This window comes from Achroia grisella, unplaced genomic scaffold, assembly GCF_030625045.1.
Source record: "Achroia grisella isolate CSIRO2021 unplaced genomic scaffold, CSIRO_AGI_Agris_v1 utg856, whole genome shotgun sequence".
NCBI lineage: Eukaryota > Metazoa > Arthropoda > Insecta > Lepidoptera > Pyralidae > Achroia > Achroia grisella.
Genome location: NW_026713045.1, coordinates 69466 through 85572, shown reverse-complemented (window position 1 = coordinate 85572; position 16107 = coordinate 69466). Strand labels below are relative to the sequence as shown.

Here is a 16107-nt window from a genome sequence, read left to right as displayed (position 1 = left end):
ACAAGTCTTAATTTTATAAATAATTAAATTTGGTAATTTATATTATTGATTACTCAAAAAATTATGATATGTAATCAAAGTCATAAACTTAATCAATTAAATAGACGAAACTTGTATTTTTCTTAATCTCAACATTTCCTGCGCCTTAGGTACTTTATTTTTAATTTCACTTGTGTAAAGATATTAGAATATAACAATGACATAGGAAGTAGATAAATGATCAGCGTAAATGTAATAAAATAACCTCACTATTATCCATGTGTCATGGTGTTGTCCTTTTGTTTCTGGGTGTCGGGTATTGTGCAAATATTTGTATGTGCAGAGTAAGCATTTGTTTTGAGTTTGGGTGTTGTGACGTCATTATTATAGTGGGGAAGGATAATACAGCCCCTGGTAGTTTTGTACATGCTATTGTATACATAAGATGATACAAATGTGACATTATTACTATGAATTAATCCAGCTCAAGTTATTTTTGTTTGTGTAATAATCTATAAAATGTGAACATATTATTTATATATATTTTACGCAATGTATCAAAATTAACTACCATACTTAAATATATCATTTGTAGTCTGTGACTTCGTCAGTTTATTTTTGTAATAAAAATTGGCATACAATGGCCTTTGTGATACAATCTATTTTTAAATAAAATCCACAAAGAACCGTTCAGAAATGGCAAGGAAACAAACACTTTCCCATTTATAATATTATTTACTCGTGTTTGTAAATGCTCAGCACGTTTAGTTATTATAAGGGAAACATTGCTCTTAATTTACAGCTGATAAATTATCAAATTAATCGTTATTTTATTAACCGCCATAAATCACCTACTTCAAAATATAGTGACTGTTAAATGTTTGGTTATACTTGATAGAAATAAATTCTAATTAAATTTATTTAATGAGCTGTAAGTTTTATAATCGGATACCTCATTAAGTAAATGTATAGAGCCATATTGCATGTGTCACCTAAAACGTGGTATATTACATTGTGACGATGATTGTTTGCCGTCATAATGCTGAATCCTGTCATATACAGATTTACAAAGTTGGTCACATACCAATTCACAAAGTTGAGAATTACATCATTTTAGCATTAATTTTCCAGGTTGCTTTGATGTTACGGGAAGTTGATTTACCGTGAATTTGCTATCTTGAACGGTCATGCTTAGTTACTCATCTATTCAAATCCAGAAGTTTATTTCAATACAAAATTACCTACATCTTTTAAAATATATTTGTATAACATATGATTTTTTTATGCCGAAAGGTCATTTTAAATGAATTCATCAATGTATTTTGTATACACATATATTGGCGGATTTATACTAAACATGTGTTTACAGAAACGTGATGACATTACTGAAAGTACTACAAGTAATAAAGTAGAAAGTGACTTACAAGAAAAAATATGTTATTAAATTAATAGGAACTAAAGGAATTTTCTTTATCTTACTATTTTTTTAAATTTTGTTTTACCCATAGTTTTTGTTTTATAATATAGCAGTGAATAAAAATAGTAAGCAGTTGCATAAAGATGTTTGTAATTTACTGTAGGTAATAGATGTCATATGCATTTGCTCTTGGTGAAATCCTGGACATGCAAAGTACATTACCACACACAAAAATGGTCAAAATAATGTGAAATATAGCATTAAAGTCTTATTGACTTTGTCACGTTAACTTGTTACGACAATGGTACGATTTTTGTAATACTGTATGTATAAAAACTGTTGTGATAAATGTACCCCAGAATGATTAGACAGAAGCGACACTGATAAATGAGATTGTGAGGACGTTGAACATCTGTTATTCACAAGAATAAGATAAATACGAGATGTTTTTGTGACATAGAATTTGCCATACTTTGGGGACACATTCAATAAATGAAATACTCCTGCCCTTAACTTTGATTAAATTCTAGTTCTGTATATTAATATTTGTGTATATATTGTTGTTGTACGTCAATATTTACACTTTCATAATGTTTGTTTTTCATGAACACCGTATAAGTACATATACTATTCAATTATGGATAATAAAGTAAACTTACAAATTATATATGTAATATATATATATAATATATATATTAATAAGTTAGAACATCACAAACCATTCATATAATTGATTACATTAATATGATTTTATGTGACCTCAAGGAGTCAGAGATTCAATTTCTGACAGAAATAAGATAACATGCTTGGACACGCGGAAACATCAATTACCATAGAACCAATCCTCGTAGCTTATTCTTTCTTTGCTCTGAGAATGGATGAGTAACAGTTTTTTTATTATGTAAAGTCGAGTAGGTTAGTGAAAGTGCCAATGATTGTGATGTGGTTTGGCATTGTCAATTAATAGAGCAAGAACCTACGATGGCCAGACATACGTCTTATTAGTAAATGTGAAAGTTCTTGTATTTGTGTCCCCAACACAGGTAACAACGATCCCCAAACATGAAACCTGGATCGTGGATCCTTTGTCAGGTAATTTTTTCATATATTGTTAGTATGGTTCCTACCCCATCGCCGGACCTCCCTTAACTGTATTATTTTATGAATAAACTTACGTTATTTTAATAAAGCTGAAATTTATATATATAATAAAAGGTGGCAGATAAATTATAATCTTTAACTGGGAATTTTCTCAACATTTCACGACGGCTTCGGTAGTCTAGCGGTTTAGCACAACGTTTTACTTCCGATTCCTCACACGGGCTATAAGTTATTGCCATTGAGATTTATTTTATGTAAATGGAATGGGAAACAAGCTGATGGCCCACCTAATGAATGCGTAACCGTCGCCCACTTATGCGTTACCAACGTATAACTGTTCTAGAAGACTAAAATATCAATCCTTACACTTATTCTGTAATTTCACTGCCTTATCTCCCACTGTAATAGATAGATATCTTAAATAGCAAGCTACTTAGCGACTGAAATAGGTGAGAGTGAAAGACGAAGGTTACCTATTTAGTTTATATGAAATTAAGGCTTTTACATATTTATTATGTAGATATAATATATATTTCTATATAATAAATATATTTATTTTTTATTGTGACGAACCGTTTTATGGTTGTATTCTAAGATTTGATATGTATTATTATTATATATTTTTTAACAAATCTATTATATTTATTATATTACATATCATATTATATTACATACATTGATCAATATATATTAATGTCTCTTGTACACATAAGAGATATAAGGAGAGTTATAATAATTTATATTTCTATTTTATTTCCAATCATATCTGAAATTAACAAAGGGCTGTGTCATTTTTAAAATATGGGACTATATGGAAGGTACTATACAGTAGACGGTGCACCGTATATAGTCCATTTTACCTTTTTGGGTTGGTACCTTGAAATGTGTTTAATGAAATATCAACGAAGGTAAATCGTAACTATTATAATCACTGTATCGATAATAAATTATTAGAAAGTTTTGTGAAAGTTTTAAGAGGGTAGATTATGTTAATAAATCACATTCTATGTGAAGAAAATATTTAAGGAGATCGTGTCATGGTATGGTATAATAAATCAGGAAAAGGTTACTATTATTTCGTTGTATCGAGTAAAAGGAGTTGTGAAATGAATACGAATTACTCGTGGTTGCTCTGTATTTATAGACAATTATAGCCTCGTTGTTCGGGGAAAATTTATTTCATTTATAAATTTAATTTAGAATCCTAAATTCGCTGTGAACGAGATATCTATAAGTAATTCTCTATTGTGTATGTTGCATAAATACAGAGTATTTGGCATATTAATGAATATAAATTCAATCCGAATATAGTTAATATATTTGTATGAATTCAATATATGCTTAAACATTGACTATCAATAGATATTGGATTGGAGTCAGCAATGATTAACAGTTATATAAGTATAAAAATAATATTTAAATGCACTCACATTAAAATTATCTGTAAACTCTTGATATCCCCTAACTGCTGTGATGATAATAATTTCTAATGAAGACTGCTATTTTTTGTAAGACATAATATTCATTTTCCGTAATGATTTTGACAACAATAGTTATTATTATTAACAATAGTTATATTACTATCAATAAAATACCTGAATGATAACTAAGTTCTAATAACACTTGACATAAGTCTTTCTGTATTGGTTTACAGGTTGAGAACTATCAACCGTTGGGACGAAAGACTGGCAATGAAATAAATAAAATGAAGCTTAAACGATTTAAAGCTTTTAGTTCGTTTGTGAATAAACCTGTAAGGGTCAGTGCGGCTCAATGTGGCTTTACCAAATTGATTTTACGTGTATTGCGGACTTTGTGCTTGCGCTGTATTGATGTGTTGCAAAAAAACAAAAAACTTGGATTTATTCTATGGTATTCCTTGTTTTCTTATAACGATAAGAACTAAACTAATAAATAGTATGCCAACTAATCTTAAAACAGAATTATATATAAAAACATAAAATGGAAATTAAAGCAATATTATATACCAACTTATTAAATTATAATATGAATAACTAATAATATACACTTTACATCTTTTTTATGAATTGTGATATAAGTATTTGAAACATGCTATATACGAAGTGAGTAAATCCAGACGTACACGACCGGTACTAATACCTAACCTCAATTATTTTACCTCAACTGAACTCACCACATACCCACTCAATTACTAATAATTGTTCAAATATTATTCTAGATTGTATTGCTTGTTTACTAATCATAAAAGCATTTGTTGGCAGGTTTAAAAAGTAGTAAAGTAAGTTGTAATAAGATTTGTATACCTGTCATAAATCTAGCAGATAATTGTATTATATACGGCCCTGTGTGCGCACAAAGCATTCATGCTTTTTTAGTACACAGTCATAATTTTGTAAGTCATTGTTATTTTTAAATTAAATAAATAAACTGAGTCTATTCTGATTATTTAATCAGATATGAAAGTATTTTTGAATGGTCATATTTTGTTTTAATTAATGAGATTTTTCCCTATCGAAAAGAAAACTAAGAAATCTAAGAAATGCAATCGTTATCAATTCTTTTTATTACAAGTGTTAGTATCAAATAAAAAAAAATACAATTATGATAACATTAAATACATAAGGAATCATTGGAATCGGTATAAACAATCATCTAATACAGAGCATATTTCACTAATGTAGGAATATTAAATATATTATATTATAATTATTAGGGGAAAAATGAAATAATATTTATATTATTCATATATATAATTGAATTTAATCTGTCAGACAGCGGTTGGCTCGCCTTTCGTTACGGTGAATTAATATATTTTACGTGAAATGTGGCCATATCAAGTGTTTCGCTGACCACACTCGACTGTCAATGCTTGTGACTATTCCATTTCAACTGGGATGACTTAAATAGTCATCCCGGATTCTAGTCAGTAATCGGATACCAAATTATATTATTTAAAACGACAATATGGGTCATACATTGACGAGGCTGAGAGGTCAACCCGTTTGTTCCGTGAAGCAGCTATAGCGAAGTGTACTCGACTTGTAGAGACGACCCAGCACAAATAGCCTCACATTTCTTGTTATAGCTACTCAAGCCGACAGATATCGACCGACCGTATCATAGCTTTATGAAACAAGCATCTTTCCACAACTTCTTACACTGAGTTAGGCGTCTCTTCGTACTTTTTCAGTTATTTATTGTGTTTGTACAAGTTTGCAATATGCCATAACGAGCTCTTCCAGTTTTAAAATTTCTTGATATTAATGTAGACATTCTTGTTAACAGTGCTCAAGATTTGAATGAACTTCTTTGTTTTATTTGACAATAATTAATTGCTGCGTCTTCATGGCGTTCTCCTGAAAATTTAGTTTAACTCTGTCAGAGAATGTTTCAAGTTAGACAGTATTCATTGATTTGAAATAAAGGAAATAAATCATATTTCAACATTTTGGTATAGTTACAGAGAAATAATGAAATACGTTCAAGTTAAACAATATATAATGTTACTTATTTTGAAAAGGATTTCCGTTATAATATATTCAGTATCTGATATATAAACTTTTGTTCAGATGATGGTCTCCAATTTTAACAATAACACGGTTCATCTCTCAATGTCTCTATTCAATATTGTTGAACCAGCTTATCAAACGGTACAAACGAGACAAATGCTTTATTCATTTTTATTTTAAGAAATGAAAAGATCAATCAGTAGGACAATTTTATGTTCTAAATAACTTGGTATCAATTTGATATTGAAGGAAGACTGTGAACTTTTAATTAAAAGTGTTTTGAGCAAAATATATTGAAATTATTTAGTATCATTTTATTAGTAGGTATATCTATTCAAGCATTTTATATATAGAAGCCACGAAAATTGTGACGTATAATTATTAATACCCAAAATTTTAATGAGAAATATTGTGATCACGTAAAAAAATCGGATCAAATGAAGCGGCATTAACTAGCTGTGCCTACGACTTCATCCTCATAACCATTATGGACAAATAAATTACTTGGATGCTGTAAATCGTTGTAAAGATATTTAGAATTTGGACATTCCTGAATGATACTGGACGTACTGATTGAACGGTTTTATAGTATAGTAATGCACTGTTCCAGGGATAAGCGTTTATATTTGAGGAAACATAAAGTTTTTCTACATATATATATATATATATATATATCCATTAGCTATTCCGTGCATATGCTAATTCACAATAAAATGAGGATGCAGACCTCATTTTATTGTGAATTAGCATCATGCATAAATGTAGCAATATTAATATGTGCAATGTCATGCCATTGAAAATCCTAAAAGAGCATGATATTTATAAAATAATATATAATACAATAATAATAAACCATAACAAGTTTTGAACATTTATTTATTTCTGAAATATTATTATATATAGTAAAAAATACTGTCTGTCAGTTAGGTATTTGTTAAAGACAAATACACTTACATTGTAGTTTCGGTCCAAGATTAATATCGTTATAGGATTAATGTTGGTAGTAAACGGCGCATAGTTGAAGACGGCTCCTATAAACGGCACTGACATTTTGAGTTTTGATTAATGGACATTAGTTTGCTATATTTACATAACACATCAGTATCTTGAAAATATATTCTAACGTTTTTTTTCTAATCGTTTCTCAATAGAAATTTTCCTATCCACATATACTTACTTAGTAGTTTTAGGGTTATGGTGAAGATTGAGGTAATTTGGAGATTTATTCACTAATGTATACAGTAGCAACCTTTGAGTATCATAGCAAATATTAATTAGTAAGAAATTCTCCATCTTCCTAAAATAATAATGTCTAATGGTCAATATTTTTTACTATTAGTAAATAATTTGTCAATTTATGTATTTTATAGTAACGAACAGGATGGCTCAACGAACATTATCAAAAATTATTATATGATGTTAATAAAAAAAATAATGAATTATTTTGTGTAAAGAAACAATGAAAGTTAAGCTTTTAGAAGGAATGATTTATGAGTCGCTAGTAACTGATCATTTATTATATAGGATAGTCGAGGAAAACGTTCGTTACTTTTTGGTGTTCATTTTAAATGAATTTATAACACTATAACTTAATTTTTTTAGACAATCAAATCTATTATTAAGTTATTATCTCATAATAACAAAATAAGGATAAACGGTTCAATAGCCGGTATATTTCCCACGTATTTTTTTGCACTGACTTCACAACTCCTCTCTAATGAGAAAATTTAAATGCTCATTTATAAGTTTATTTTTAGCTTTGCTATAGCCACGTTTTTCGTACATCAAAGTTTCTGAGGAAATTTTCAGATTTACAAGTAGCGTAGAGGTTTTGGGAATTGCGTTTTTTTTTGTCTGTTTGAAATTACTGCTAACTACTATAATACAGTTAATAGGGTCTTAATAACAATATATATCTTATAAATAATTTCTTGATGTTTTGTGTGGTTGATTAATGTTTTGGTTGTACTAACTTATACTGTTGTACTGTTATTGTCGGTTTTTAGGTAACACCGCTAGACTATCCGTATACTTATAGACTGATGCTAACGAACTTTGTTTACAATTTTAGTATAATATAAAGTAAATTAAATGCAAAAGACGTCTGTAAATTACAAAATCACAATATTAGTCCAAAAGGTGATTTCTTATATATTTTTTTATAAATATAATTGTAGGTATTACAAAAACTATTTTTAAAAATGACTGATTTGGTTTCTAATTTTCATTACTATTGTTTTTAGGAAACTTTTATTAAAAATCATTGCAGATTGTGCAGGGGGCTGAGAGCAAAATTATACAGAAGCAACAGAACTTGATAATTGTAATAAACAAACCAGTACATACTAGTTGTTAGTTAGGTTTAATGGCGACCAAAACGAATTCAGATAACGAATATTTTCTATTAAATCAAAATTAGAATCTGGGACGTAAAATCTCGAATATGCATATATTAATAATTAACGTGTTTTGTTTCAAAACAAAAACAAAGTACTTGATTAATAAAAAAATCAAATAGACATATTCTAATAATTAGCATGTTTTTCTCTTAAAGAAAAAAAAAACATATTAATAAAGAAAATTGAAATCTAAAAGATATACAAGCTAATGAAGTATTTCTAATTGTACTTTATACAATTTAACCACACAGATAAGTTAATGATAAGGAGTAACCGATTTGGATGTTGCGGGCAAAGCTTAAACCGCCGAGATTTAGTGCGTTGGTGACCATTAAGATTGCTACATTGAAACTAAGACCAGCGAATGCCAGGGCTTTTATAACTATTTACCATGCAAATGTCTAGTGATACAATCTTAAATTTTTCCTGTTTAAATTGCACAATTTGCTTTTTTATTTTCAGCGTTTTATGAGGCAAATTAACATAATTTCAGAGTACACAATCCGAGTAAATTTTGTTATTTCACTTGGAGTTACTGATACAATATAAAGTGCCTACTTTGATACAGGTATTTTATTTAAAAAAAAAAGTGATATATTTCAAATTATATAAGAAATATAAAGGCTAGAGTAATACTTATCGCAAGAAGTAATCTTTTTATTTATTTATTAATCTTCTCGTCAGACAACCGAACTATTGTGTAATTTCTTGTTACTTTTGATTATTAATGGTACAAATGCATATATATACAAAGGGGAATATAATTGCAACGAATGTTATTTTATAATAAATATTTATTACAGCACATGTAAGGATTCCCTGTCATAATTGTTTGTGATTATTTTTAGCATTAATAAATTTATACTATCATTGAGAAAGATATTATATAAATCTTAACGTCTTGACTATCTGGCTCATTGTATATGAGTCAAATTTGCTTAAAAATATAAGTATATTTTTTTTATAAATGTTAAAAGACGAGCGGTAAGTCAGGGTTTTCGAAAATTCGTCCCTTTAAGAAGTAAAAAGGGGTGAAAGTTTGTATCAAAATTAGAACTTTGAAATTTGAAACTTCGTGTTTAAGCTCCTAGTTAGGTATGAAATTACCTTTTGACTTTGTTAACTAATAATAAATTGAGTCTCTCGAATAGTCTAGGTAACACTGACTTTAGAAAGTTTCCCTTAGTTAATTGGTCGAAACTTGGCAGTGGAAGTAATGGCAAACGACGGGAAGACGATCGTACGCCATAAAAGCTTTGCGGCGGACGGGCGGCTGGTGATTGATGGCGTCAGCTCGCCACATGCCAGCGAGCTTAGTTCTACTGCCGCACCTCACCAAAACTTGTCAGTGCTCGGTCGAAATGGCTCGTTTCTCAATCGCTGACATCCGTTTCCAAATACATTAATTTATTAGTTTCCTGGCAAATTATTCTCTATTCTAATCAATAACTATTCACCGATTTACTAGTTAAGCAGTTGTTTTCAATATTTCTACTAAAAAAGGAAATTTTAAAATATTTTTATAGGTAGTATACTGGGAAAAGGGAATACGTGATAGGAAATAGCTTGTAAAACGTACACTGAACAATTAAATGTATAAACTACTACATAATTCACAAGTCACTATTGTCAATTATGTTATTATAGCTGTCAGATTATTTTCTATTCTCAGTAATGGAGGGAAAATAATTCCTTTTTGTTCTATCGGTTATATTATTAAAAATCGGCGTTGTCATACTGCCTAAGTAAGTAACTTCTGATGACTGCTGTCGCGCTAGTACGCTACCAAACCCTACAAATTTATTTTGAGAGAGTCGATATTGTATTTACTATTTTGTATTAGATTTGTAGTAAAGGGGGGGTGTTGCGAACTATTTTTATTATCTATGTTTTTTTATAATATTATATTGTTATTATATGACATAAGTCATTATTACACAATATTTTACGACTATACCGGGGCCGACTTCTTTGGTCGTCGTCTTGGTCTCCATCCTTCAAAGGGGGACTCAACGATATTACACCAATACCTCAAATAGGAAGATGTAATCGGTTCATAATTAGACAATGTAAATAAACATTAGACAAACTTAATTATGATTAGATTAGTTATGAATATACATATATTTAGAATAATATATGCATATACAAAAACATGTTAACACTATTTTTATTTTATTGCAATTTACTGCAACTTCTATTAATTAAGTAAGTCACACAATTCATTAATATAATTAAATACTTCCTTAGTAATGAATGTCTAATGTCACTGTATCAGTTAAGGTAAAAATTTGTCAGACATTGCGACTACTTGTAGATATACCTTTGCTTGTGAAGTCATGGGATATAATGAGATTAACATTTCAATGGAGGTTTTCAATAGATGCTATGCTTTCAGACCTCGATGTTGCCACAAAATCCTTTAGATTATCCGACATCTTAGGAAGTTTCTGTGGGTTTTACCTTTATAATTTATCACTTATTATACATAACCATAGCTTTCTATCATTACTGAATTTTGTTGAATTTATGTTATATTTAATAATCTAGTACCAAGTAAAGGTTGTGTTATGAATAGTAGACCATTGATATAAATATTTGTTTTGTATGTATTATATACTATATATAGAAAACACCAAAACTAACATACTCATGAATACAATTAATTATACTGTGCGAGGATATTTAAAATGGCTAATAATGTCACTTCGGCTCTCTCAAGATAAATAGTATTTTTTAAACATATGTTATGTAGGTATCAAAAAATAATTTATGTAGGTACATAAATTATTTTTTGATCTTTTTCGTAGTTAAATTATTTGTTTAATGTACATTAGGATTAAAACTAATCAATAATATAATATAAATTTACTTTCTTGGCTCTTTCATTACAGGCTTAAGGGTTTCTCTTTTTAATTTGTTTGTATAGGAATATTTTTTATATGATGTTAAAAGAATATTTTATTAGGTAATAATAAATATTACTTAATGTATATATTAAAAACCATTTTGATTCATGTGTCTATGTTGTGTTGTGTTACATCTACATGAAAAGTCCCCTTTGATGTACTAGGCTAAGTAAATTATGCAACACCATCATCAGAATAAATGCTTTTATATCATATTTACTTAATTATCGAGTTTATATTGTAATAATGTCTGGTTGGAAGTATTGAATTACAAATGGAAATTAGGAGCTGATTCAAAAGTGATTTACGAGATTTAAACCCAATAAATACCTAACGACAAGTGAACTTAAGTAACAAACAAGCGATGAAAATTAATGAAATCTCCTTGTACAAGTAATTGCTACGGTAGCGTATTGATATTTAGTACTAAGACATTACTTTACGGCATACTGCGTGTGTAATGAAACCGATTCATCGCCACACCGTCACCGTTACTTTTGGTGTTTATCCATTATGTGTAACACGATATAAATTTCCCCTGTACATACATTAATTAACACTTGGTGAACACCTGTGCGACGAGTTACAAGAGTTAGGTAATTCAACTTCGCACATTTGGGAGAGAGACAGAAACTTTTGTAAATAAATTGGTACATCAATTACATGTGTGTTGTATGCTCGTTATCATGCACTAGATGAAACTTCCTTGATAAATTACATCTTCATTTCCATGTTAATTTTGTATTATAATGTGTAATATTTTAGTTTACCATTAACCATGTTTCCACACTAATATTATAAATGCGAAATTGTGTTTGTATGTCTGTATGTTCATTACCTGTTCTATGACTAACTAAACATCTGAATGGAAGATGTGAATATAGATTATATTATGAGGATAGACACATAATATCTCCTATAAATATATATATATCTCCTATCTTAACATTGGTTTGTGTCTATGAATTTTTTTGGTACATTCTAAAATACAATGATTAAATAAATACATCTATAATATAATATTTTAGTGTACCTATATGAAATCACCCCTAATTATTCAATGCTTGAAAATTTTTATTTATCAATATCTACTATATTTGGAAACATTACGTATAAATACATATAATAATAAAATAACAAACACTAATTATAATATATAATGTTACAAACATAATATTTTATAGTCTCTAAAATTCATTAAAAAATGTCATTACATTATGAAATAATACTGTGTTGATAGATAACCCTATTCTACCTGATAGCAAATAGTGGCTATCTAGGAATGCTTACAAGACTTATTACAGGCTACCTAATCTAATTTTTATCTTAACTAAAATTAAACAACAATTCTCCATGGGAAATCTTATTTACTGCAGAAATACGGCACTACAATATTTATTCGATCCCAGTCGATAAATTTTACCCTCTTCACAAATTTAAAACAAATGGTCTCATTATAGTAAACCGTGACTTTATTGGCATTGCTGAACTAAGTCTCCTTTAAAGACGTATTTATACAATATAAGAAGATTTTTATATTAACTAATGAACTATGATATAACTATAAACTACTAATTTTAAGTAAACGATGCCACCCGACGTCGTAAAGGTCAAATTATGTTAAATACTTTACTAATTAAAACAAAAAATAGTTAGGCCGGAATATTTTTTTAAGTCAATTAAGTATTTTTGCAATCTATCTGTTAGAATTAAAAAATAGAGTCTTAACTCTTTATAATATTAGACAAGCATTTTATTAGACCTGTTATCGAACTGCCTACCAACTTGAAAAGTACCTGAGTATCGACGGTAACACCTGTTTGAACCATCATTAGAAATTCACGTAACATTTCTACATCGTTTTGCGAGTGGAATATGGTACCATAACCTGCCACGTTAAGCACATTATCGTGTCAATGTTGTACATAAAGTTTAAGATGGTAATAACGTTTATAGGTTGCGGTAGAGCGGGCACGCGATCGATCACAACTAAAGACATAGACGAGATAAACGCTGCAAAAAGGTATTTAATGTACTTAAAAACTAAACGGGCCACTACTTAACTAATTGCAGTGATTTTAAACGGAAATAAAACTAAGTGAGTTATATTTTAGTTTATCGTTTAGACGTTTTTCGTTATAAACAGCAACAAAGTAGACATGTAAAGTAGTAATTGGTATAGAACCATATATTTAAATTCATACACGTAATCACAATTTGACCTGAACGCTATGTCTAGGTAATCTCCGCCTTATCTTCAACGATACGCGACATCCGCTGCTCGATCATGCTTAAAAAATTAACATGTTAACGTCGTCTTCATTTCAGGCCTTATTATTTTCCTAGTTGAAATTTTAACAATGTATAAAATAACTAGCTACAATTTTATCTGGCAAATTACAAAGTATAGTGGTGTTATAAATTGCTGCCAGCCAGTTCGGAAAATAGAGTGGTAACTTGCTGCACAGTGATGCAATTAGTCTTCGTTATCTGCTCAATAATAGATTGAGCTGGTTGAGTCTTTAAAATTGGCAATTATTTATGACATAAGCACGTTTCAGGCTCTATTACAAAATAAAGTTGCTATAGCATCGCTTCGATTGTAGAATAGTGCCGTATAACATACATTATTGCTATGTATTTGAAATCAAGAATTATTTAGAAATATAATCATTTTGTTTATTGTTAAAATACATATGTATTTTATATGATCTTTAATATATGAGATATGACATGACCTTTACCAATAGTTAACAATCAGTTATATATATATTATATATAAAAATATTAATAATTATTAAATATACTAGTAATTCATAATTTAGACAGTACATGAAATGATACAGTACATACATGTAACAGTACAGTACAGTACATGATGAAAATTAACTTGCACTTTGTATATAGTGGATTAACATTAGCAACTATACTTTGATATTGAAACCTAAGCAGTGAAAAATTGAGAACTGATACTTTAACGATAATATTTTGTTCTCCAGCAGCATTGTATTTTAAGCCGGTGTCTTAAAATATTGTAGATTTCATTTTTAGACTTATACTTTTTACAGCCCTCTTTCCCTCTACTGATTTTCCTGTGAATAATGGCGATAATTAAGACGGTTTGTGCAGAATTATTTCCTTCCAGTAACATTTTCTTAGATCACGCTAAAAGTAATGGTCAGCCATTTGAAAAATATTTATTAATTAAATACTGAGATTAATTTCTCTAAAGTAAATTTTTAGTACAGTAGTAGTAGTAGTAGTACTATATAAAATATTTATAGCCTTAACGCGTCTCTTGCCCAATAAATTAGTAAATTAATGTGCAGTGTTTGTTTCATTGAGAGCGTCATGGCCATGTGGTTTACTGCCTTGAATTACGATTAAGAAGTCAAATAAATTCAAATCTGGCCGACACCAAAAAGAAACATTGTATTTTATTTATATTTCTGACTGACTCGCCGGTGAAGGAAACATCGATATCAAATCAAAAATTCATCCGAAAGACGGCGGCGAGCTGGCCACCTACCACGTTCGATTCAAAATCTCAAGTGTAGCGTTTACTATAGCATAGATAGCTCTGACTAACACAGCTGAGATATCAGTCTTGGCGGTATGTGTGTGTTTATTTGATATTGTATATATTACAAAATACGTTCCACTGAAGGTATGTTATGTGACGCAATCAAAAGTGCGTGTACCATAATGGCGAAGTATTACAATGCTTCTGCTTGTCACGCGAATGATTGATGATGGCTTTCGGCTCTGCCACTTCTTTGTGGTCCGCTTGCACAACCAAATGTGCCTGTAAATACCTAAATACCGCTGTCAACAACAAAAATCCTTTTAATATATCTGACACCTGTCAAATTTTTGCCTTGCTCCAAATATCAATACAGAGGATCAGGATCAATGCCTATCACTTCCATTAAATATGTTTTATTTCTTAGTGTTTTATACTTTAACATATTTGGAACTGCTTTAACCTATATTTTTGTTTCATAATTTATAAGTGGGTATTTGACTAAACTGTTATGATAGGTATTTTACAATAAATATAAGTTTTGCACAGTAAATTTCGTACTTGTCTCTGTCGACAATTACAAATTTAGTAATTAGGATTCTCAGACTCGATTAATTAGAATGAAAATCAGTCTTGGTGTAACAGCGGTGCCTGGGTGTCTTTCTTCACAAGTACCGCAGGCGATGCTTTACTAAATGAAGCTCGCTGTGAAAACGGCAAATTTCGTTTAGAAATGCGATGTTGTTGTCGTGTTTGTGTTACATTAAATTATACAAACGTCGAGTTAGGTCTGTTAGGTAAACATTTTCCGTTACCTACCTACTCCATTGTCCGTATCCCGGCTTATTCTGTTAATATTTGATTAAAATGGAAATTTGAAGAAAAATTGCCGTTCATATATTGTAGTTGTGTGCGAGCCAACCGATCCAATTATTTTATTTTCCTTTTGTTTGTTGATAAATGTTTTTAATTTGTTTCAGGTTAACCCTACGGTTGATTTGTGTACAAAATTATTCGGCGCTCCGGAAACATGATTCGGGTAAGTATTGTTTTAGGTGATTTTATATAGTATCGACAGTAGAATAATAGGGACATTAGTTTGATTTCTTTGAGTGCATAAATGTGTAGGTATTATGACAGTGGCGGAGTGTGCGCGAGAAGGAAGTGTCGGGATGAAGTGGAGGCGTGCGGGGCGGCGAGCGTGCACGAGCGTGTGGCGGGCCGCGTGATGCGCAGGAGCGCGCGCGTGGCTGGCGGCGCGCCGCCTGCGACCGCGACCGCGCCCGCG

At 29.9% G+C, this 16107-nt stretch overlaps 1 long non-coding RNA gene across 1 annotated transcript in view; it reads left to right on the top strand.

The window, feature by feature from the left end:
- The window catches only part of LOC131852709 (uncharacterized), a 42989-nt gene extending 26960 nt beyond the window's left edge, over positions 1-16029 (top strand). Inside the window, exons 2-3 of the long non-coding RNA XR_009357951.1 lie at positions 15800-15858; positions 15960-16029. This is a non-coding gene — a long non-coding RNA (uncharacterized LOC131852709). The remainder of the gene's footprint in view (positions 1-15799; positions 15859-15959) is intronic.
- The last annotated feature ends 78 nt before the right edge of the window (positions 16030-16107 follow it).